Source organism: Electrophorus electricus, chromosome 4 (genome assembly GCF_041902795.1).
Source record: "Electrophorus electricus isolate QZ-2024a chromosome 4, ASM4190279v1, whole genome shotgun sequence".
NCBI lineage: Eukaryota > Metazoa > Chordata > Actinopteri > Gymnotiformes > Gymnotidae > Electrophorus > Electrophorus electricus.
Window position 1 is genome coordinate 26,580,408 of NC_137500.1, and position 13,857 is coordinate 26,594,264.

Here is a 13,857-nt window from a genome sequence, read left to right on the forward strand (position 1 = left end):
GTGGTCTGTCTGTGTGTGGAAATCCAGAATGTGGTTCCCCATGGAGTTTAGCACAGCAACAATCCTCGATTTAGCCTTCTGCTTTGTGGACCTTGTAGTCGTGAAGGATGAACTCTAGTCTAGGAGCAGCATATGTGCGTAGGTGTTGAGTTTCCAGGTTCTAAAGATCAGTGGGAGGGACGTGGCTCTGATCTGTTTGAGCAATATGCAAATCACAGTGGGATACTGCTGTTTCAATACTTCAGCAGTTGTTCTTCCAGGCATTTTAATCACAAATGAGGTGAGGGCTGTGGGTCAACAGTCACTCAGGCAAGTTTCCTTGGGATTTCTGGGATCTGGAATGACATACGAGGAGAGTAGGATCATAGCAGAAGTAGTGAGGTGTTGAAAATGGGTTGAATGTGTGTAATTCTTAGCAAGTTACCTGTATCCATATGGAATGCCCTTGTATTCATACTAACATCCTGGGGCCTGGGTAGACCTTATGTGTGTGTGTGTGTGTGTGTGTGTGTCTGTGTGAGTGAGTGAGTTTTATCCATACTTCACTATGTTCCATCTTAAACAGAATATACATTCTTATATATATATATATATATCTCCAGTCTTCAGCAAATGCTGATGGACCGTCACACTCACACAATGTACAGTCAAGTTTCCAAGTCCAAGTTTTCAAGGACAAGGTTCACTACTACATTCAATAGTCTTTTTTTTCAAGCAGTTCCTTAATTTATGGTCGTTTCAGCTCACAGCTGGCAAAAAACTCTCTACTCTTTTGTGTTGCCAGGGACAGATGAAACAGCACGAAGTCGACCGAAGCCGTGATAATTAAATTTGCAGTGAGAACATTCTGCTTGGCTTGTAAATGTGATGTGTGAAAAAAGATATTAGATCTCTGCTTTTAAGGAGGAAAGAGAATTCCTGTTTTTGTTTACTGCATTTTCCTGCCAACATTTGGAAGGCCTGTCAGACAGTATTGAGTGCAACGTCACACTGTCCACGTACTAGAAAATTATAAAAAGGACCTGAAATCTGTTTACAGTTTGAAGCTTAACTGATCTGCATTTCACCTCTGCTTAGAAACCAGCTGTTGCAAACATCATTCACTCATAGTCTTTAACTGTCACCTTTCTCTTCACGTGTGTAATGGAGTCACAATGTCCTTGCTATAGTCACATGGCTTCCAGGCTTGTCCTTACAGGCTTGTCCTTTCCCTGGTTGCCCTTCAGAGTATAACTGGGTATAAGAAGCTTGCTTACAACCACCAGCTGTCCACTTGGGAGTAGGGAACAGTGGTTCGTGACCCCACTTCACCCCACTCTGTACGGGATAAGACAACTGATCTGGATTTGTGAGGGCAGATCTGTTGCTCTGCAGTATTTTAGCAGGAAGGGTATATAATTGGATGGGATTTTTGTGCACGTTGTTTTTAAATTTCATACTTAAATCTGTTCTTATCAGCTCTTCAAGGTTACTTGTGTTTGTGCATTATAATGATGTACATGTTTATTCAGAGTAGTCATCATCTTTACCCCCGCATCCTTAGAATTGCCCCTCCTTCATTTCTCCTTTCATCTTTCAGTTCCACATCCTCCACATAATTCTGTTTTTTTTTCTTCCAAACGCGTGTTATTATCTCACAATTAATCTCTTTTTTTTCCCCTTAATGGCTCAGCCGAGTGCCACCAAACAGCCGTAATATTCATCGTCTTCATTAGGTTTTCAGGGGTCATTAAATTGCTCCACAGCTCTTTCTCCATTTTCCTCCAGAGGAAGCTTTCATGATCCTCCACTCCTCTCCAAACGACACCACCAGTGTCAGCTCTGCCACGCACATTGTTCCTTCCTCTCTGCCAGATCATTTGCTGCGCCGAGAACACAGGCAACAGCACGCGGGAGAACCGGGCTTCTCTCACGTTCTGCTTGAACGTTCTGCTTAACGGTGTCCACCTTCTCAAACTCAACAAAACGCTGACTCTTTAAAACCCGACGTAAACATTTGCGTCAGTTTTGATAAACAAATAAACATCCTTCGTTCGTACAACCTCAAACTGTTGTTTACACATATGAAACTGAGTTTAGTGTCAGATGTGCACAAGTTTTTGTTATACTTACCATTTAATTACAAACACTGCACTTCTAATCAGCTAATATATTTGCATTCATTTAGAACATCATAATCTTTTTTTCTCGTTACATCTGTGGTGTGATGTGACAGCACTCGGTAGTTCCATTTATCATTCAACCATCTGTGATTCATATTTGGAAAATGTGCTGATTATTTTTACACACACTGTAATTTTGTCCGGCATCCGGGAATACTTTGAACTATTACACCTTTACAGTCGCACACCACATTCTCTTATCATTTCCTTAACAGCAACAGAAAACAGGTAACTGCACATGCATATATCAATTAACACAAGAATGGGGGGCCCATAACTGAATGAGACTGAGGCTTCAGAGTACTTGTAGATTGGCACCTGTCCTACCAGTAGCAACTATGAATGACAAAACGCATCTGTGCTGCGTTGGCTAATTAATGCACAGTGGTTGAGATGCCTGCTTCATTCCATTGTAATGTAATATAGCACTGTTTCACTTCAGAGATGTTTTATAGTGAATTTTGCTCTCTCTTCTCTGTGATATAGTAGATATGTATCCTAAATATGCGTTATAAGCTAACCATCCAAGGAACGTGTTCAGTAGCAGGAGTAGGCATGACTGAACTCAAACATTTCTGCTTCTCTTTAAGGCATGTTACATTTCAGAGCTAGGTTATATCTACAGTATTTAACAAAGACATGGGTTTAAGACATCTGTGATTATACAGTAAAAGCTGATGTTAAAACATATAGACCTTACATTAAAGGACCAGAAGGAAGAAGACACATTGGAAAGGAGAGAGAGAGAGAGAGAGAGAGAGAGAGAGAGAGAGAGAGAGAGAAGTGCACTGTCAAGTAATGAATGGTCCAATAGGCCTGAAGAGCAGTGAAGATGCAGTCTCCAAGGCAACTAAGAACCCTGCCTCCATATGCTCCAGTCATACGGATGGCCTGAGGGCATGCTCTGGTACACTAGGCAATGGGAACAGGGTCAGAGGTCACAGATAGCAGAACTGAGCTCTCAGGAAGAACAGCTAGTGTGGCTGGTGGCGCTGGAGACCTAGTGACAGTTGCTGGGACAGCAGGCAGTGCAGGCTGGGAATGGGGTACATAATGGCCAGTGAAAGGGGCCCGGGGTGAGGTGAAGGATAAGGTCAGTGGAGGCCAGAGGGAGCTCAGGACCCCTACTGCTTGATGGTCAAACGGTCAAACGGGTTGGGCCATAAAACCATTTACAGTCTTATCTTCATTAATGTCTTACCTATGGTGATATTCAACTCACAGGCTCTAGCATTGGCCCAGGATAAGATGAAGATTACCTTAGTTTTGTCAGGGAGAAGGAACGAGCCAATTAGAGAGAGGATGGATAAAGAACACAAGGAAAAGTTGACAGGATGTGATGATGTAGTTAAGACACCATGGCAATCGTGAGGGGTAAGTAGAAGGACACCACTAGGGCAAGAGTGGATGCTGAGGAACTGAGTAGTCTGTTAAATCATAAATAATATAATTGATGGATCATATTTAGCATGCTATACATAGGCTTATATGAGCAGAATTAAATAGTCTAATATTACATTGTCTATGTAACATGAGCTCGAACCCAAGTCAGATGGGTGATGACACTAACAGCTTGCTGATTGAGCAACCACCCTCTAATGATGGTGGGCCCGTGTACAGAACAAGATCAGGTCAAACAAGAGGAAAAACTAAACACCACACCGAGCATGGAAAAAGGGAGAACAAAGGATGCCACGGGAAGAATGGCAACCCCAATGCACTGGGGAAAACCAAACAAACTTCCCCAAACAAAACCAGAAAATGGGGAGGAACTTTAATGGCTAAGGGAAGCCTCGGGAGAAACAGACTCAATTGGGAAAACTGGAGAGGGGATGGGATGTGTAAAAACATGGACACCCTCGCAGCGCAGTAAAGTGTAGCATGAGGGCTCACAGGCCTCAATACCCGAAGTTACCGACTAGGCACTTGGCTCAGAACTTTGCCAAAGACCCAGCACTGAATGATTGGGTTACTGGGCTTTTATAGATATAGCCCAGCTGTTGGGCATCAAGCCTGATTAGTAGTGTGGTTGACTTGAGGCCTCCCTCTGGTGGCCGGAGGGGGCCTCGCCCTGGTGCCAACCCTTACAGTCTGTATTAGAAACAAATGTGGAATGGAATCAGAATGTGAGCAATAAGGATTTTAACACAAAATGAAGCCCCTATTTTTAACTAAAGCTGCAACAGATCTGAATCAGCCACTTGGTGTGTGTTTAATAGTGAAAGGGCGATCCAATAACACAGTCGAACAAATTCAAAACCAAAGTCAAAACCAAAGTTTATTAATTCTTGTTATCCAATCTTTACTCCAGTACTGCTTGGCCATTTAGTTTTCCTTCAATCCTCACAGCCTCTCAAAGCTTAAAAAGTGAGATTTCCATGCCAGAAGTACATCAATACAGAGTCAAAAAACAGGTCAACGCTAGAGAATAACACATCTACAACTACCAAAACCAAAAAGGGGGATTCCAAAAACAGAGATGGTAAAAAAAAAAAAAACATAAACTAGGCAGGAAATAGTAACAGACAAAACACAACAGAACAACTCAGTACAAACTGAATTAACAGATGCAACACTTTGTACTGAAATGAAAGTCTTTATAGATGGGGCAACAAGGAACAGGTGAAAACAGGTGGTACTCTGGGGAGGGTGACTGTGAGACAGCTGTAGGTTTGGGTGATGGTTGAGTGTGGCGATCCACCTGACTACCCCTGTGGATTCTGGGAAGTGTAGTGTGGTTCAGACTGGCTTATGGTACCAGAGGGGCAAAAGTGACATATTACTCTTTCAAGCAGTTGCATATATACATATATATTTTTGCAGGACACATGATGACTCTGACACATGGTGATTGTTGTAAAAATACTAGAAAAGCATGCATGTTTGATGCTTAGTTTAAATATACTGATCCTCCTTTATTGCCAACATGATGTAAACCTCAATGCTAACTGAAACCATAGTGTAGATTAGTGAGCAATAATTCTGTTTATTTTCATTAAACTAACAATTCAGCTTGTTTATTATGAAGAAAAATTTCCTTACATAGAAAACGTACTAAGCTGTTAAAAGAACACTCAGTTTTACAGGAAACCCAAAAGTTGAATAATTTCGACAGGCTGTGAGGATTGAAGGGAAAGTAAATGGCCAGGCAGGACGAGAGGAAAGATTGGATAACAAGGTGACTGTAAAAATCAATATCCTATCTATATTGACTTGCTTGTCCTCCCCCCCGCCCCCTACAAAAGTAGCCAACCAGTAGCACCAGATTAATTGGCCAGCTGTCTCCTGTAGAGCGCACTCGCTCATCAAAGACGATGAATCTCCCTATCGCAAGGAGGTGGCTCCAATAACCGCACGCCGCGCCGACAAGCTTGAGCCAAACACCCTCCAGACCTCTGTGTCCCACTCGGCCCTCCCACTCGTGCTTGGCAATTAAAAGAACCACTGATAAGCACTGAGGACTCCATCACCAGCATTTATCATGTGGGGTTAGAACGTCTCATGCCTCACCAAGACGGCGCATGATAGGATATCCTTCCTGTGACCATAATTGGACCATTGTATCTCAGCCTAGTTTTTAGACCTATTATTTTGTAGATGTGTATAGACAGCCATGTTGGAGAACAACAGACAGAACACAGTATTAATTCAATGGTGTGTGTACAGGCATCAAGGAAGGTCAAAACCAAGAATATTATTTAATATATTAGGCAGTTTGCTAGAATCTGTTGTGGGATAATGTCTGTAAACGGAGTACATTACATTCTGAGGGGCTGGGGTTTAGATGCTTCAAGAGGATAAACTGTAGTGCCTGCTGGGTGATAGCAGAAAATATCCCAAGCAGTGGTTCCTCAAACTCCACAGGGCACTGAGCTGGTTAATGAGCTGGTCACTAAAGTGGCTCCAGGATGGGACGTGTCACAGTGAGGACGAGCTGAAGTTTCTCCAGTTTCGCAACAATCATCTTGCACTCTGTTGCTTCCAGTGAGTCCAGGCTCAGTCAGCATGCCATATTGTCAGTGTTGCCAGTCTGTAGTTTAGGTAGATCCCCTCAGATACTTGTGAGACTGCACCTCTATATATAGTCTCCATGTGGCAATCCCCCAGTAGTTCTTTTAGCTTGCTGGTGTTAAATCTCCAACACGAGTGGAGTCTCACTAACTGTCAGATAGTCCATGATCCAGGAGATCATTGGAGCACCAAGGAGTTTCATCTTAAACTTAATTTCCACTCAGAGAAGCAGGCTGGTGTTGAAGACGCTGGAGAAATCAAGGATCATTTTACTAGTTACGGCATCATCATGAAGGCATAGGTAGGCTCCATGAAGCTTCCACATTAAAGCTTCATACACACTTGTGTGCCCAGTAGGTGAACTGCAAGGGGTCCACATATTCTGGATAAATGTCTTTTCAATCAATCAATCAAAATTTATTTATATAGTGCTTTTTACAACAGATGTTGTCACAAAGCAGCTTTACAAATGTCTGAGTCCAAACCCCCAGTGAGCAAGCCAAGGGCGACAGTAGCAATGAAAAACTAGAGCATGAGGAAGAAACCTTGAAAGGAACCAAGACTCAAGAGGCGGGGGGCATCCTCCTCTGGGTGACAACGGGCACCACAATAATAAGCATTATTAGTTTCAGGACGAGCTTCTCAAAGGTCTTCATGATTTGAGATGAGAGCAACTAGTCTACAGTCTTAAAGGTCACTGGCATGTCACATCTTTGACACCAGGGTCCCATTCAGACACAGGAACCCATCCAGAACTGGAGCTCCGTAGTCTCATGTGTAGAGAGAATGGCTAGTGTAGCAGGCCAATGAGCCACCTGGTATGGGATCCTCAGAACTCCAGGGCTTTATTCCATCAGGTCCAGCAAGCCTTGCGCGGCGAAGCTGACACACCTGGTCACTCCTCACTTGGTCATCAGAAACAGACAACCTGGGAGTGGTTCAGGGACAGAGACCTCCGAGGTTGCTGGGAGGTGAAATGCGTGATGGCTAAAAGATAGAAGAACAGAAGGTTGACTCGATATGGTCTCCCTAACGTTGTTTTACCCACATGTGCCCACATGCACAGTACAACCATGGAGGTAGCAATTTCAGTTTTAAGCCAAGTTTCTGTAAAGCACGTGAGATTACACCGAGACTATTCCCTGTAGCTTTTGATCCCAGCCGAGAAGTTGTTCGATTTGTTTGCCACAGAGCTTACACTGCCCATGAAAACAGAAGGCAGGTAAACTGTGTATTTTCTTGCTTAGTTTCAAAGCCCAGAGCGCCTTTCTCTCTCCCCGGTGACTTTGCGTTTAGCCACAGCTTGGGCTTCAGTGTGTGAGCACTACAAAATGCTACAGGTCCCGCAGGAGCTGCTGTGTGTTGGGAAACATCAGTCTCTCCTCATTAGTTCCACTGCATGTAGTTGAAAAAAATAAGGGAAAAGAAAAAAAGGCAGCAGAACTTTCCACTTCAACATTTTCCTCCCAAATACAAATGTCCATGAAGCATACTAAAACAACAAAACAAAAAACAATACAAAAAACCCAAAATGGTCCAGACAATACTGGGGCTATTATAGCTGGCGACTGCACAGGGCAGCAACAGAAATTGGAAATGATCAACCGCGTCAGATAATCCTGATTTTTCACCTCACCTCCCACACACTGACCTACCTAGCTGTCCAAGATCTGTCACTATGGACTCAGTCTGTGCGCTTGTGCTGTTAAGACTTCCCACTGTGCATAAACATAACCTATTGGCATGCTTTCTATGCAACATTAATATCACACGTGCAATATCAACCGTGTGCACTGAACACATACCCACAAGCCCATGTTTCTCAATCTAATGTATCTGTGGTGGATAGCTGATTACCACAGACACTCGTTTTGACGGTTCCTTGTAGCTGGAACAGAATGGAAAAACCCATTGACTCAAAACACACTGACAGTGGAAGCCTAGGTCCCATTGCTGGAAGACAGAGATTACACTGAAAAAAATGCTCCAGAATTCCATTAAAGCAGGAAGAGTACACTGGCCTGAATCGATGATATGCTGGTACCGATAAACTCATCTGATATCTGTGTTTGGCTGATGATTAGAGAAGGTCTTGTTTACCCTCTAAGGGGTTTTGTCAAGAGTTTTGGTATATTTTGTTATTATAAACTGCAGTTTTTTAAAACATTATATGGGTTTTTCAAGTGTTTATTCATTCCACCACACAGCTGGACATAGACACCAGAAAAACAGATACTATAAAACATTTGATTATATTTTAGCTCTTTATTTGCTCTTTATAAATCTTTATAAGAGCCTTAGGCTCTTATACTTTTACATCACTACAGGGCTGGACACGCTTCCTTCACATCACTACAGGGCTGGACACGCTTCCTTCACATCACTACAGGGCCGGACACGCTTCCTTCACATCACTACAGGGCTAAACACGCTTCCTTCACATCACTACAGGGCCGGACACGCTTCCTTCACATCACTACAGGGCTAAACACGCTTCCTTCACATCACTACAGGGCCGGACACGCTTCCTTCACATCACTACAGGGCCGGACACGCTTCCTTCACATCACTACAGGGCCGGACACGCTTCCTTCACATCACTACAGGGCCGGACACGCTTCCTTCACATCACTACAGGGCTGGACACGCTTCCTTCACATCACTACAGGGCTAAACACGCTTCCTTCACATCACTACAGGGCTGGACACGCTTCCTTCACATCACTACAGGGCCGGACACGCTTCCTTCACATCACTACAGGGCTGGACACGCTTCCTTCACATCACTACAGGGCTGGACACGCTTCCTTATCCCAGAGCCCATTCCAGGCCTGTGCTGCCTTTGTCCTGTCATACTATTTCTTGTCATAATACAATTAAAACAATCCTGATCCTCAAGGGCATTGCGGAAATGTAAACAATATGCAGATGGGGTGTAATGACACCTTCACCACGCCACTGTGCTCTTTAGTAGTCTGCGCTTGTCCATCAAAGCGCCCTCGCTATGGCAACCCTCTGCAGAGCAACCCCAGCCAAGTTTGAATATTTAGCTTGTTGTTGTGGCCGTTTCACTCATGACTCTCAGTTCCCTGCTGCAAGCAATCTGTTTAAATGGGGACACAAAGCCAGTCGCAGAATCAATAGCCGTTCAAAGAGATCTGTGATCTCTTACCTTCCGCTCCCTCTCTGAAGTTTGCTCTTCATAAGACTTAAAAACCTAATAATTTGCCTTTATTGTCTCTTAGCTGTAGATGAAGCTCATCTCCTGAGGAAGAGAAACCCCTCCTGTCATCTCCGGCACAATCTAATTGCCCTCTGACGGTTCATCACCGAGATGCCCTGATTGAGCAGTGGAGTAGTGACCGTCTTCATGCTCTCTGGAATGTGAAATTGCTAAATGCACTGTTGCCCAACCAGCAGTTTACAGCCTGAAACTGGACTTTGCATCCGATTTCATTATTCTGCTGAATACTATGGCACACGTGAATGCAGCAATGTTGAGGTTTTACCCTGTGTGACAGTTTGCTAAGAGTTTGTTATGGATGTTAGATATGTTTGTTTTGGGGTTGTTATATCAGATTTTCCAGGGTGTGTATGTTGTAATGTCAGAAATTCATTATATTTGTTGCTAGGAAACAATATCAGCCTACACATCAGAGACAGACTATACTGGAAACATACATTCTGAGGACTAGTTTCTCATGGACACAGTGTTCAAAGAGTCTAACTTTATTTGTAATGAGTGACTTAGTGTGCCAAATATGTATAAGTCTGAATGTTATATATTTATTTTCCCTAGTACTGAAGAAATCTGTTCCTTGGAAATGCTTAAATATAGATCTGTTCAACGGCTCATTTTCCATATTAACAAACACAGAAATGTAGTGTGCGCCACGTGGATTTGCCTAAGTGTTTTAATATCACAGTTTGATTTCCTGTGTGCAGACCAACATGAGTGATCCCGACATTTAATTGTGGATAAATACAACCACCACAACGATAATAATCTTGTACACAACCTTGCATTGTTTTCCTGTAACCCCAAAACAGATTCAGTAGTGCAGTTATGTTCATAATCTTAGTCCACCTGAAATTATGTTTATCTATTTATCAGGACACTTATTTTAATGAAAACGTGGTGACATGGCAAAATCCTCTTTTGGTCCTAACTGTGTTTTAATGTGTTTCAAATCTTATGGCATGAAAGATTTTTTGCAATTCAATAAGAAGTTGTTTGTGAACCAAACTTATATAATGTATATTTCTAGGCATTAGAAAACATGATAACATTTGAACTTACAGCCTGGACAGATGACTCAGTAGAGGCCCATTTTCCCACTTTTTCCTGATGTGACAGATATTCAGCTTCTTTCGTCATGTAAGTAGCAGTACAATAACGTGCCTGTCCCGTTAAGAGAGTACGGCTCTCTCACGGTACTTGATAGTTATTGTTTTGCTCTCCCCAATAGTTGTTGGTCTTTTTTGTTACCATTGTTCAATAAACAGTACATTTGTTCATGGAAAAGGGCCTACTCTGGTGCTGCTTCCACAGTGAAGCTACACTGGTGTCAGAAGTGGGATTTAGTCACCGAGCTGGAAACGCGAATCCACGCATCAAAGAACCTAAGGGTGGATGGCAGAGGAGATTTAGCCTGGAGGAAGGGAGGTGCCATGTGATGTTCCTGCCCACTTCCTGATGGGTCCAGTCAGCAGCCCTTCAGCCACAGTTAATGGCAGCACCGCTGGTCTGGCAGTTCCTCCGGGAGAAATGGAGGGCGTGAGGACAGATCGGTGTGTCGGCCACGGAGCCACACACGTTAGTTCGTCAGGCATAACCTAACATTTCCTGAATGCACTACTGCTGTCAGAGCTGAGATTGCATGTGCAATTCACGTCACCAGCCAGCCTCCATGCAGCTGTGGACAGAAAGAGCTAAATTTATCCTTGGCACAAAGGCTACAACACAGTGCTACACCACAGAGGAGCTTAAGGAAGAGGCACCATGCAGAGCATCTCCTCAGAGAGCAGAACATGGGTTGGCTTGGATGCAACAACCATTCCACAGTAGATTCATCACGAGAGGGAAGAAGCGTCTTCCAGTCACCAGAGAGGTGTGATCCAAGTGCCTTTATGGGATGTGTGCATAGTCAGTTTAGAATTGCCTTGCAGTGGTCCAGGACTGTGCTTGACTTCAGGAAGTAAACACTGGGCTTGAGTATGGAGCACAAGAAGAGAGTCAGGGCTCCGTGGCAGTGTAACCATTATTTTACGCAGGGAAACACAGTGCCATAGTCAGTGGACAGAACTTCAGTTGGAGGCACCGTGGCTTTATGCGGGTGAAGCTGCCAGCACTGGAACAGCAGAAAGTGTTGGGTGTCACAGTGTTGGGTGTCATGTCCCCAAGGGCCTAAGAGTAGCACAGATGAGCCTCACCCTCATCAGTATCAATAGTGGAGAAAGTAGAATCACAGAGGATGGCGTTGTTGAATAAAGAGGAGGTTTGTGAGCTACTGGAAGCGGAACATGAACTGTCGTAGCATAGCGGGTCGAGCTTAACAGAAGCGCAGAAACTGCAGCTCTGGGAGGTTCAGCTTTGCAACATCTTTGACTGCACAGAGAGCAACTTAGCGCCGCACAGCATTAGCACAGCTCATGCGGCACTGATTCAGTTCTGTCCCCAGTGGCCTCCACTGGTAAAGAAAGAATGAAATAGATGGCAGTGGTGGGAAGTCGTCAAACAGCCAGTGGGCCGTTTTGGTAGGCCATAACATCTTGGGACTGTCGGCGGCTCAGTGCAGTTACTAAGCAGAAATTTCGTCACGGACACAGCTCTCATACTCTCACAGCTACAAGACTGTCACAACAGCAGAGCCAAAACAAGTACAGTGGCTGGAATATTAATGGAGATGCAAGAAGAGTCAAAACAGGTCTCAACTGCCTAATCAGAACCCCTGTTGAATGAAGGACCCATGTTGGATGTGGAGATTCCCTTCTGGTTGAAGTGAGCCACACAACTCTGAGGGCAGCCAGCCAGTTAGCCAGACAGCATTCAAATCCATATAATCTGTCTCGATCTACAGCATTGGCACAAGGGCTAGCAACTCACTCCGCACCTTCTCCAGATTATCTTCAATAGTCAATAGTCACTTCGGACTCTAACGGTGGGTAGTTACTGGGTCAGTGAACTTTTGGAAGGAGTCGGTGGACGTATGTGTATATGTCAAGCAGGTCGGAATGTGAGATATATATATATATAAAATTCATATATACAATTATATAATTCAGATATAATTATATCATTGTAAATAATTCATTTCTTTCATTTGAATATTGGTGGAATAATGGGTCTGTCCCATTAAGAGAGGACACATCTCTCATGGTAATTGCCAATTACCGTTTGGCACTTGGGTTGGCAGCACCATTGATCCGGATATCCCTTTGAACAATAATTGTCAAAGTATAATTTTTTAAATTAAATTTTCTCATTTTTGTAATTTGGTAAAGATTTAATCAAAGATTATCATATACAATTTTAGAACATTCACGGTTGACTCATTGGCCCCATCTTATCATCTTACAATGTTTGTCTGGTTGTGACTACAATAGCTTATGAAAATCTTCTTCCACCTCCTTCTTCTTGGGAGGCGGGTCCTTTTTTGGAATAATTTTGCATTGTATACTTATTTGTTTGTTTACTTACTTTGTGCTACCTAATGTTATTCCAGTGGGGTGTGACTGTCATTGTGTTTTTTCTCTTTATTTTAGATATTGATATTTTAGAATAGCCAGGGTCAGAGGTCTTTCACTTTCTCGGCCTGTGGCCAGTATCAGTAGTTGTGAACTGTGAGCGGTAGGACATCCTTTCATAGCATGCGCAGCCTGTATCACAAAGCACTTGAGAGAATGCATGAGCTCTGAGCCTTCAGTGCTGAACTTTTACGGTTAAGATGTATTGTGGCTCTAAATATTTGTACTGCGGTAAATAATCTTCTGTACGAGCATCTGCAGGAGACGGTGTTACGCTCTGGTTTTCGGTTCTCTCCTCAGAGGAAAGAGACTGGCGTATTTGAAAAAACCACTTAAAGGGTTTTTTTAGTATCAGACATATTGTAACCCTCTTTTTTTTTTTATTCACCACATGTGAAAAGGTTGTATAGTGTCTTGTCAGCAGAAGAAAAACATGGAATGACCTCAAAAGTAATAATGCATAATAGGAGAGAAAAATGTGCAAACAGGAAGCTGAGGCAGTCATTTCAGTCTTCATGACAGAACATCACAGTCGAACCTTGATAAACATCAAAAGTGCAGCATCCTCAAAACACTTTAGAAAATGTTTAAATCACTTAAAATGAATATCTGTGTTTGTACAAAGAACGCCTGTGTTTGTACAAAGAACGCCTATATTTGTACAAAGAACGCCTGTGTTTGTACAAAGAACGCCTGTGTTTGTACAAAGAACGCCTGTGTTTGTACAAAGAACGCCTATATTTGTACAAAGAACGCCTGTTTGTACAAAGAACGCCTGTGTTTGTACAAAGAACGCCTGTGTTTGTACAAAGAACGCCTGTGTTTGTATCTGTATTTGGCTATTGAAAGCTAGTTGTCCTAGAAGCAAAGGCAACAAAAATCACCCAGAACATTAATGATTGTATGAATGAAGTTACACTTACATAGTGCCTTGCAA